This window comes from Balaenoptera musculus, chromosome 1, assembly GCF_009873245.2.
Source record: "Balaenoptera musculus isolate JJ_BM4_2016_0621 chromosome 1, mBalMus1.pri.v3, whole genome shotgun sequence".
In the NCBI taxonomy this organism is placed as follows: Eukaryota; Metazoa; Chordata; class Mammalia; order Artiodactyla; family Balaenopteridae; genus Balaenoptera; species Balaenoptera musculus.
This window is the reverse complement of record NC_045785.1, coordinates 173,216,743-173,227,246: the sequence shown is the minus strand read 5'-3', so window position 1 is coordinate 173,227,246 and position 10,504 is coordinate 173,216,743.

Genomic DNA, 10,504 nt, shown 5'->3' with positions numbered 1-10,504 from the left:
ATTTTTGTACAATTGAGGAAATGATGCTCAAATAAATTAAATGCCATGCAACCTGCAACTATAAAATAGCATATCCAGGATGTGAATATAGGTTTAACTATTAATAAAGTCAGTTGTTTATACATTGCCCTGTTTTCTATGGTCCCATTTTCTCTGTTTTTTTTTTTTTTTTTTTTTTTACTGTTCTACTTTTCAATTTCTTTTCATTTTCTGAGAATAAATTTCAGCTCAGAAAATTGGTCCCTATTTTCCATGCTTAGTTCTGGTCAAGGGGAAAGGCCAGAAGTTTACATCTAGAATGAAGCATGTCATGTTGCTGTGAAATGTGGCCCCCTTGGAGCTGGTGCATTGGAGGAGTCCCTGACCCAAGCTTGTCACTCAGAGCCCCTGCCTTGGAAATTTAGGATTGGGACCAAGGGAGAAAAAGAAAGAAAAAAAAAAAATCCTTCTACCTGCCTAGAATTGGATGATTCCATTTTTCTTGTCATGTGCATTAAATAACAGAACACTGCTGTGCTAGAAAAGCTGAATGAAGCCAACTCAAAAGAATGAGAAATTAAAAAGCAAACTCCCATGTTCTGTTTTTCTTTTTTGTTTACAATCCTTGTTTTGTTTACAATCCTTCCTAAGCCCCAGCTGCTTTTCTGTCCTGATATGACACATCCTTTCATACATTAAATGATGGCCTGTTTTCCTTAAGCCAGCTGAAGTTAATTTCTGAAACTTAAAATCGAAAATGCCCTACCTGAAATATTTAATTATAAAATTGTGGAATTAAAAACGAGTAGTGGCTATATGCAACTGTAAGGCAATGTTCAGGTGTGCATTTTACTTAAAAATCTGTAATACTAAGAGGAAAGAAAAGAAGTTGAAATTTGTCATGCAAGCAATGTATAAGAGCTATGAGAGCAAACCACCAGTAGAATCAAGTATTTTCTGAAATACCCAGAGAGACCTCTGCCCAGATATAAAGGGAAAATTCTCTACAGGTTACTTTTATCCAGCATATACAATTTAAATATTAAGGATGGGTGGTTTATTTGAGAAGAATTTTTGATAATGAAATTTTAGAGTTTTTTTCTTTAACATCTTTATTGGAGTATAATTGCTTTACAATGGTGTGTTAGTTTCTGCTTTATAACAAAGTGAATCAGCTATACATATACATATATCCCCATATCTCTTCCCTCTTGCATCTCCCTCCCTCCCACCCTCCCTATCCCACCCCTCTAGGTAGTCACAAAGCACTGAGCTGATCTCCCTGTGCTATGTGGCTGCTTCCCACTAGCTATCTATTTTACATTTGGTAGTGTATATATGTCCGTGTCACTCTCTTACTTTGTGCCAGCTTACCCTTCCCCCTCCCCATATCCTCAAGTCCGTTCTCTAGTAGGTCTGTGTCTTTATTCCCATCTTGCCCCTAGGTACTTCATGAATTTTTTTTGTTGTTCTTAGATTCCATATATATGTGTTAGCATACAGTATTTGTTTTTCTCTTTCTGACTTACTTCACTCTGTATGACAGACTCTAGGTCTATCCACCTCACTACAAATAACTCAATTTCGTTTCTTTTTATGGCTGAGTAATATTCCATTGTATATATGTGCCACATCTTCTTTATCCATTCATCTGTTGATGGACACTTAGGTTGCTTCCATGTCCTGGCTCTTATAAATAGAGCTGCAATGAACATTGTGGTACATGACTCTTTTTGAATTATGGTTTTCTCAGGGTATATGCCCAGTAGTGGGATTGCTGGGTCATATGGTAGTTCTATTTTTAGTTTTTGAAGGAACCTCCATACTGTTCTCCATAGTGGCTGTATCAATTTACATTCCGACCAACAGTGCAAGAGTGTTCCCTTTTCTCCACACCCTCTCCAGCATTTATGGTGTGTAGATTTTTTGATGATGGCCATTCTGACCGGTGTGAGATGATATCTCATTGTAGTTTTGATTTGCATTTCTCTAATGATTAATGATGTTGAGCATTCTTTCATGTGTTTGTTGGCAATCTGTATATCTTCTTTGGAGAAATGTCTATTTAGGTCTTCTGCCCATTTTTGGATTGGGTTGTTTGTTTTTTTGATATTGAGCTGCACGAGCTGCTTGTAAATCTTGGAGATTAATCCTTTGTCAGTTGCTTCATTTGCAAATATTTTCTCTCATTCTGAGGGTTGTCTTTTCATTTTGTTTATGGTTTCCTTTGCTGTGCAAAAGCTTTTAAGTTTCATTAGGTCCCATGTGTTTATTTTTGTTTTTATTTCCATTTCTCTAGGAGGTGGGTCAAAAAGGACATTGCTGTGATTTATGTCATAGAATGTTCTGCCTATGTTTTCCCCTAAGAGTTTGATAGTGTCTGGCCTTACATTTAGGTCTTTAATCCATTTTGAGTTTATTTTTGTGTATGATGTTAGGGAGTGTTCCAATTTCATTCTTTTACATGTAGGTGTCCAGGTTTCCCAGCACCACTTATTGAAGAGACTGTCTTTTTTCTATTGTATATTCTTGCCTCCTTTATCAAAGATAAGGTGACCATACGTGTGTGGGTTTATCTCTGGGCTTTCTATCCTGTTCCATTGATCTATATTTCTGTTTTTGTGCCAGTACCATACTGTCTTGATTACTGTAGCTTTGTAGTATAGTCCAAAGTTTGGGAACCTGATTCCTCCAGCTCCGTTTTTCTTTCTCAAGACTGCTTTGGCTATTCGGGGTCTTTTGTGTTTCCATACAAACTGTGAAACTTTTTGTTCTACTTCTGTGACAAATGCCATTTGTAGTTTGATAGGGATTGTGTTGAATCTGTAGATTGCTTTGGGTAGTATAGTCATTTTCACAAGTTGATTCTTCCAATCCAAGATCATGGTATATCTCTCCATCTGTTTGTATCATCTTTAATTTCTTTCATCAGTGTCTTATAATTTTCTGTATACAGGTCTTTTGTCTCCTTAGGTAGGTTTATTCCTAGGTATTTTATTCTTTTTTGTTGCAGTGGTAAATGGGAGTGTTTTCTTAATTTCACTTTCAGATTTTTCTTCATTAGTGTATAGGAATGCAAGAGATTTCTGTGCATTAATTTTGTATCCTGCTACTTTACCAAATTCATTGATTGGCTCTATTAGTTTTCTGGTAGCATCTTTAGGATTCTCTATGTATAGTATCATGTCATCTGCAAGCAGTGACAGCTTTACTTCTTCTTTTCTGATTTGTATTCCTTTTATTTCTTTTTCTTCTCTGATTGCTGTGGCTAAAAGTTCCAAAACTATGTTGAATAATAGTGGTGAGAGTGAGCAACCTTGTCTTGTTGCTGATCTTAGTGGAAATGGTTTCAGTTTTTCACCATTGAGGACAATGTTGGCTGTGGGTTTGTCATATATGGCCTTTATTATGTTGAGGTAAGTTCCCTCTATGCCTACTTTCTGGAGGGTTATCATAAATGGGTGGTGAATTTTGTCGAAAGCTTTCTCTGCATCTTTTGAGATGATCATATGGTTTTCTCCTTCAATTTGTTAATATGGTGTATCACATTGATTGATTTGTGTACACTGAAGAATCCTTGCATTCCTGGGATAAACCCCACTCGATCATGGTGTATGATCCTTTTAATGTGCTGTTGGATTCTGTTTGCAAGTATTTTGTTGAGGATTTTTGCATCTATGTTCATCAGTGATATTGGCCTGTAGTTTTCTTTCTTTGTGACATCTTTGTCTGGTTTTGGTATCAGGGTGATGGTGGCCTCGTAGAATGAGTTTGGGAGTGTTCTTCCCTCTGCTATATTTTGGAAGAGTTTGAGAAGGATAGGTGTTAGCTCTTCTCTAAATGGTGGATAGAATTCGCCTGTGAAGCCATCTGGTCCTGAGCTTTTGTTTGTTGGAAGATTTTTAATCACAGTTTCAATTTCAGTGCTTGTGATTGGTCTGTTCATATTTTCTATTTCTTCCTGGAAATTTTAGTGTTTTAAATGCAGAGTAGGATATTATGAGTGACAGAGCAAGTGGAAGCCATAATTATTTAATACAGTGGTTAGGGAATTTAGGTTACTGATTGACGATAATGTAACTGAAAGCTCATTTCTGGATTAATAATTTTAACAAATTTTTATCTGATTCCAAGAGCCATTTTTGTATTTGGGCAAGGTGGCCTGTATCACAGGAGATGGATTTAAATTGCAGTAGTTTATTGCAGAATATGAACTGAGATATGTGTGAAGAAAAAAAAATTTAAGAGTTAATAAGCTCTGGCTCTAGCAAAATTTGACCTTAGTGATCTAATATGTGATTACCAGATGCCAAAGGAAATTGCAGTAACCTGGCTACAGTACTTTTGAGAACACTAAAAATCAAATCAACAAGCAAGCAAAATCACAGAAATGTCTCTTTTAAGGTGAATAGTGAAAGGTGTCAGTTAAAATATCAAGCACTAGAGTTAGGCAGTTTCCTCTCAATTTCATAAGTTTTTAACAAAGCAATTAATTGCTCAAGCTCTGACAAATAATGTATTTTGATCCAAGGAGTTTGAATTTTACTCCATGATTGAATGCAATTTTTGTTCTTTTTCATTTTCCATCTCTAAGAGATGTGCCATATTTGTTTGATATTATGACTTCATCAGAAAAAATTAAGTCGATATATTTTTCTGTTTTAATGTTTACTGAATAGCTGTAATTAAATATTATACTTCTGGACTTGTTTTTAGCAAAATAAAAGGTAAGCCAGTGACTGCATTGTGGAATATGTTAATTTTACAATATGTTAGAAAATAAATTTATGTTCCTAATTCTAAAACATTTTAGTCTTACAACATTATCATCATTATATTATCATTATATTTTATATTTTATTAGTATGCTCTGTATGCCTTTTATGTGATAATCTATTTTAATGTTGATTGTTATTATATTTAAACAACTTTTATAAAATCGATCCTGGTGTTTTTATATTAAAAATATTCATATTCTTAATTACTCAATGCTAAGTTAATTGAGACATTTTAGTGTTTCCTGGATTGGAATTAAATTTAACTTCTACATGGTGGCTAAAAGGTGACTAGCATGTTATTGTACTACCTGCTCTGTTATGTTACTTTTCTGCCAAACCAAATACCAAGTGATGGTGCCATGCAAAAAAGCCAATATGCAGTTACATGAAACACTAAATGATCTAGAAGATATATATACATGATTTAAAATTAATTTCATTAATTGCAGATATAAATAATTAAGAATATTCAATCACATTTTAGTTGTGGCCATAAACATGTATATATATGACATTTCAAGTCAACAGTTAGACTATATATGTTGTCTAACTGTTGACATGAAATGTTTTCCTCTCAAAATACACACTACTATATTTATTTTTTTATTATTTTTTATAATTTTTAAAAGATTATTTATTTATTTATTTATTTTTGGCTGCGTCAGGTCTTAGTTGTGGCATGTGGGCTTCTCTCTAGTTGCGGTGTGTGGGTGTTCTCTTCTCTAGTTGTGGCATGCAGGTTCCAGAGCGCATGGGCTCTGTAGTTTGCAGCAGCATGCAGGCTCTCTAGTTGAGGCGTGCGAGCTCAGTAGTTGTGATGTGTGGGCTTAGCTGCCCTGCGGCATGTGGGATATTAGTTCCATGACCAGGGATCGAACCCATGTCCCCTGAATTGGAAGGTGGATTGTTTACCACCGGACCACCAGGGAAGTCCCCACACTACTATATTTAAAATAGATAACCAACAAGGACCTACTGTATAGCACAGGGAACTCTGCTCAGTATTCGGTAATAACCTAAATGGGAAAAGAATTTGAAAAATTGATACATGTATATGTATAACTGAATCACTTTGCTGTACACCTGAAACTAACAAAACATTGTTAATCAACTATACTCCAATACAAAATAAAAATTAAAACAAAAAAAAAAACTCAAGAGCTCATCCTGTATTGTTATCATTGATGTGCTGATTTCCATTAAGTTGCTCTAAGTCCAGAAATTTCTTGTTAAAGTAGAATTAGGAGATAATAAAAGTAGGATAAGGAAAGTATCCTACATAAGTCTTTGATATACTTTACCTCTGTATTTATAACATAAGCTGCTTATCTAAGCCAAAACAGAACCTGGGGGAATGGGCTTTTGACAGTTGAACTTTGATGAGAAGTAGAGAGATGACAATTTGTTAGTGGCCTGTGATAATAGGACTAGAGACCCGTGGACATTTCTAGAACTTTGTGGTCTCTGGAGCAGGGTAGAGGTTTATTCCTGGCCTTGTTGTCTAAGATCTCCTATATCCATGTGACCAGTTTGCCCTCGAATGACCTTATCAAAAATTGTGTTATCTTTGTTTATCATGTCTTATTAAGATACATTTGAAAACAACAAAGATGGTAGGCACTGTTGGTCACAGAGTTTCGGAGAAAGGTGGGAAATAAGATAATCTAATATTTTGAATATTTTTAATTCAATTGAAGCACAATCATTTTTTTTTTCTAGTTGATGCTTATACTGAAGAAGGTCTTTTTTTTTTTTTTTTTTCAGATTTTTTTTTCTCTTCTTATACTGTTCCAGGAACAAAGTAATGCATTAGGATTACAGAATTCCTTTCAGGACAGTGGTTCTAAACATTTGATACAATTAACTATATTCAAATACTTCTTTGGTTCTTCCTTCCTTTCTTCTTTTGCTTCCTTTAAATTCATGACTCAGGCATGATTTAAGACTTAGTTAAGCAAAATCTCTGGGAATGGGACTGAGTCAGGAATCATAAAAAATATGTATGCTAAAAATCGAAAACTAAAGCTATGGGATGTCGTGCAACAATGCCGGAGACAGACGGGGAAATATGCAAGTATAATCTGGAAATTGTACTCGTGACAACAATTAAACTGAGATCACACACAAGATACTGGGGGAGCTTATTTCTCCCATCCTGGAAATAACAGATTGCTAGTGTGGAAAGCAGATTGCTAATCCTGAAGGAAATAAAATGTCAGCTGACATTAAAATATAGGGAGTTGGAGAAAGGATAGTAAGAAGGAGGGAATAAGCTTTATGAGCCCTGGGAATATCACACACAAAAGACTGAATTTCTGAAGTAGGTGTAGTTACAAAACTACAGTAGTCCTGGAAAGAGAACTGTTTCTCTGATATTGAAAAGAAATGCAAGTGGCAAGGTAGGTACACAGGTGTCACACTGACAGGCATTGAAGGGAAGAAGTTTTGACTTTTTTCCCCAACATTTGGGGAAACCAAAGATGGGTTTTAAATAAAATTGTACAATGATCAGATCTGCATTTTAGATCAGTCTTCTAAACAGATTTTAGATTGGGATAGTATGTTTCCGAAGGCAAGGAGATAAATTGCCAGCGCAATCTTACTTGAATAGTGATGCAAAGCAGTATAATTTTTGCTTAATATTATGTATAAAAAGCACTCTTACGGCAAAAAAATCACTTACCCTATGTTAACTCCAGTCCCATTTGCTAAAGTTGCTATTGAAATTAACAGCAATCATTTTTTTTTGCTGGTATATGAGAAAATGCAGCCTAAATTTTATCAGTTGCTAACTTCTAATAATTACCTTTGCTCATAATGGTCATAAATGGCTTTATTATGCTATATATTCAGTATCTTGCAGATAAGAGGGAATTTTATAGCTTTCTTTCTATGTCAAAGCCTCTTGTCAATATCCATAGTACCATTTGAAATTTACTATAAATAATCATACAACTACTTTTAACAAACAAAGAACATAAATTTTCATAACGGGAGTCTTCTGTATCTTGAATCCTTCTTGCTTGCCACAGGCTTGGGAACCATAACAATGGCCTTTGATGATTTCTGGGGTAAAGTTACTGTCCTTTAAACATAAAGCCCTCTTCTCCAAACAATTGACGTTGAACCAAGAATTCACATAATGGAAAGAAAAAACATCTGATAGAGAACTTGATGATGTTAGGCAATCAATAAATATTTAGCAACATTCAAAAAGTTATTTTGGGGACTTCCCTGGTGGCGTAGTGGTTAAGAATCTGCCTGCCAATGCAGGGGACACAGGTTCGAGCCCTGGTCCGGGAAGATCCCACATGCCGCGGAGCAACTAAGCCCGTGGGCCACAACTACTGAGCCTGCACTCTAGAGCCCGCGAGCCACAACTACTGAAGCTCATGCACCACAACTACTGAAGCCCGCCCGCCTAGAGCCCATGCTCCACAACAAGAGAAGCCACTGCAATGAGAAGCCTGTGCACCGCAACGAAGAGTAGCCCCCGCTCGCCGCAACTAGATAAAGCCCACGCGCAGCTGCGAAAACCCAACACAGCCAAAAATAAATAAATAAAATAAATAAATTTATTTTAAAAAAAAAGTTACTTTGTTTTAATTTTGAAGGGTGAGTTGGGGAATTCTCTTGGCACTCAAGTACTGGGACTGAAGAGCATGCTTTAGGGCTCTCAGGCACCACTGAGGAAAGAGGAGCTAAACCTGCCCAGATGAAAGGACACATTAAAGAGGGCATCATATTAACCAAGGCTTGGAAGTAAAAGTCAGGTGTTTTGTTTTCAGTCTCAACGAACTTAGGGAACAGCATCCAAGTTGAAAGAGCAAGATATTTAAAGGCATGGAGGAGGCAGGGGGAGAGTAGGGTGTTTGAGAAACTGGGAACATGTGTAGTATCATGTCAAAGATTTCTAGGAAAAAAAAGCTTACTCGAAAAATGAGTAGAAAAAGACTTATAAACCTTCTAACTCTCCACTTCATCTCTTATCATTTTATATCCCAGCTTTCTTTTTTATTATTTCTGTACGTTTCTACAGATAAAGAGAAATATAGAGAGATATGGATATAGACAACAAACCATCTATATCTATGTATAAAAGTCATACTGTACATAATCTCTATCTTTATAGATTTACAAATAATTACTATATTAAAAATGTATGGCATATTTGTTATCTTTATTTCTCTAGTAGACTGTAAATTCCATGAGGGCAGGGACTCTTTGCTTTAACATTCTATGCCCATGAAAAAGAAGAATTCCTGGTATATACAGGGTGTTCAATACATTTTTGATGAATAAATGGACAAGAGAATGAAGAAATGAATGTGTGAATGAGATCAGATGGAGTTTTTGCTTTACCCTTAGAAGACAGAGAGCCAGCAAATGTATTTTCTCCTAGATCATTTTTGAGCCATTTCCTAATTTACAGCCTTCTATCAGTTGTATTGAAATTAATATGCACTCTAAATCAAAATCCATAAATGCAGATTATTTTGTTTGAAACTGGTGCAGTCCTTTCTGTGTTGATGGCCTGCCTGGTCTTGGCTTTTGAGCATCTCATCATTTCCTTTTTCCTGCTAATCTAACTGGTCCGAGTTTGTACTTTCCTCTGTCTGGCTCATATGACTCTAACATGTTCTAGTTACAACAGTCTTAATCAACAATATGAACTAAGTCTGTGATCACTACAATTCAAGCTCTGAAATGACAAGTCTGCTTTGTTTACCCTTTTACATCTTGTGTCCAGTGCAAGACCCAGGCAAGAGGATGTGCTCAATACATGCATGATGAATAAACAAGTGATCAATGAGCTCTGATCTATTATTACTATGAGCTAAAAAAAGAGATTTAATAAAACCTTATAGAAAATCACAGATAGGCTTATCACGTTTGTCTTTCTTCGGAAGAGTAAACACAAATGACTCTTTTGACTTATTTTAATTTCTTAATTAAAAATGTATTATTCCATGTTAGAGATACTGTAATTTTTGTTTTTTATTTTTTTGCCATGTGCCATGTGGGAATCTTAGTTCCCCAACTAGGGATCAAAGCCCTATCCCCTGCAATGGAAGCACAGAGTCTTAACCACTGGACCACCAGGGAAGTCCTGAGATAGTGTAATTTTTAAAGAATTAAATAAAGTTTTGCATGGGGGCATTAATTTATTTTTAAAGTTTCATTTTTATAATGCATTTTTATAAATATCAGTAACCAGAAGTATAAGGTGATTGAGTCCCTATTTTATAAGATGATTTCAAAAGAATTTTTGGGGGCCGAACTAGAATAGGATTTTAGAAGAAAAGAAATATTTTATTTAGATACCTTATAGCATAGCTTTAACTTTATAATACTAGAGCCACTTTTTTTTATTTTTGGTTTCTAGCAGCTTATATAGCTTTAACTTTATTAAATCTAGAGCTAGTGTTGAGTTATCTAGCAGTTTAGACTTTGACTTCCTTCAAAAATGAGAGCTAGAGCCCTTTTTAAATGATCATTATGCTGCCATTAAGCATTTTATCTCAAGTCACAAAGACTCATTCATTGAACATTTGGTCTAACTATTATTTCTGAAGGTATGTATTCAACTTCACCATTAACATGTCCCTACTACTTTTTAAAATCCTCTAGTAAAACCGCAACCAAAACTCTCAATTGCAACGCCGTAGCACAGGAATAAACACGAAGTCTGAATAAAATATCTTTGCCTCCATCATTTGCATTTCCACGAGGTCACCTCTCTATGT